The 1,298-nt window shown below is 43.8% G+C and overlaps 1 protein-coding gene across 1 annotated transcript in view; it reads right to left on the bottom strand.

The window, feature by feature from the left end:
* The window catches only part of Rtcb (RNA 2',3'-cyclic phosphate and 5'-OH ligase), a gene marked incomplete in the record, with an annotated part of 24,760 nt that overhangs the window by 8,526 nt on the left and 14,936 nt on the right, over window positions 1-1,298 (bottom strand).

Raw genomic sequence — 1,298 nt, 5'->3', positions numbered from 1 at the left:
CATAAAAAATAAATTAAAATAAATCATAATGCTAAAAAACTGTTGCATATTATTTTGTGTTTTTACTGGTTATTTTGTTTTTTAAATATTTATTTTATTTTATTTTTTATGTATATGTGTGTATTGTCTGCATGTAGGTAAGTTCACCCATGTTATGCAATGCCTGTGGAGGTCAGAAGAGGTTGTCGGATCCCCTGGACCTGGAGTTACGGACAGTTGTTAGCTGCCATGTGGGTGCTGGGATTTGAACCCAGGTCGTCTGCAAGAACATTCAGTGTTCTTAACCACTGAGCCACCACTCCAGCCCCTATTTTATTGGTTCTTAAAATATTTTATTTATTATTTTTACTTTGTGTATACGAGTGTACTGCCTGCACATATGTAAGTGCACCTGGGTCATGCAATGTCTTCGGAAGTCGGCAGAGGGCAATGAATTCCCCTGGAACTGGAGTTATAGAAGATTGTCAGCTGCTATGTGGGTGCTGGGAATTGAACCTATGTCCTCTGCTAGAGCAGTCGGTGCTCTTAATCACTGAGTCATCTCTCCAGCCCCTAGAAGTTTGTTTTATAAATGTCTTCATGATCTTCAGGGAGCAGTGAGATCTAAGGCATTAAATCACCCAAAATTGTGATAAGTGAATGAATTAAACTTTAGCAAAATTTAGAATACCTATCTACCAGGATAGTCTTAAGGAAGTAGGATGTTTTAATTCACCTCCGCAGTGTAGAAAGAACCTCTACAAACTGACAAGAGAGGAGAGAGAGAGAGAGAGAGAGAGAGAGAGAGAGAGAGAGAGAGCAAGAGACAGCAAGAGCGAGCCAGACACAGTAAAAGCGGAGCAGTAAATTCCAGGGATGAATTTTGCTTCAGTGGCCAGCAGGTGTGTGAAGAGGGGACTAGGTCCAAGAAAAAGCAAAATTAAATCCACAAGGAAGGGTCTTGTGTCCTCACCACGAGGCTTAAGGGGAGCCTCACCAGAGGCTGCGATACAGCCAGGAGAACCCGCCCCATCACTGGGGCTATGAAGTGGCTCCACAATTGAAAGACTGTTCTCCAGCACTGTTTACTAACCCCACACATCTTCCTCTCTGGCCAGCAGTTGTGTAGGACTACCAGGCATGAGTGGATGGCTGCACTGCATCTCTCAGCTCTCATCAAAGAAGCTCCCTCATGCAACAGAGGGCAATGAACCCAGGGCTCAGGGACCACTATGGAAGAGGAGGGGCAGGGGTGGGGGATTGTTGAGCCAGGGGAGGAGGTGCATGACCATTTGGAAATAAGTCTTTAAAAAAAAAAA

The sequence above is a fragment of the Nannospalax galili genome, unplaced genomic scaffold (assembly GCF_000622305.1).
Source record: "Nannospalax galili isolate Female #2095 unplaced genomic scaffold, S.galili_v1.0 scaffold39, whole genome shotgun sequence".
Classification (NCBI taxonomy): Eukaryota; Metazoa; Chordata; class Mammalia; order Rodentia; family Spalacidae; genus Nannospalax; species Nannospalax galili.
The sequence above is the reverse complement of the archived record's forward strand: the minus strand, read 5'-3'. Positions and strand labels throughout refer to the sequence as shown.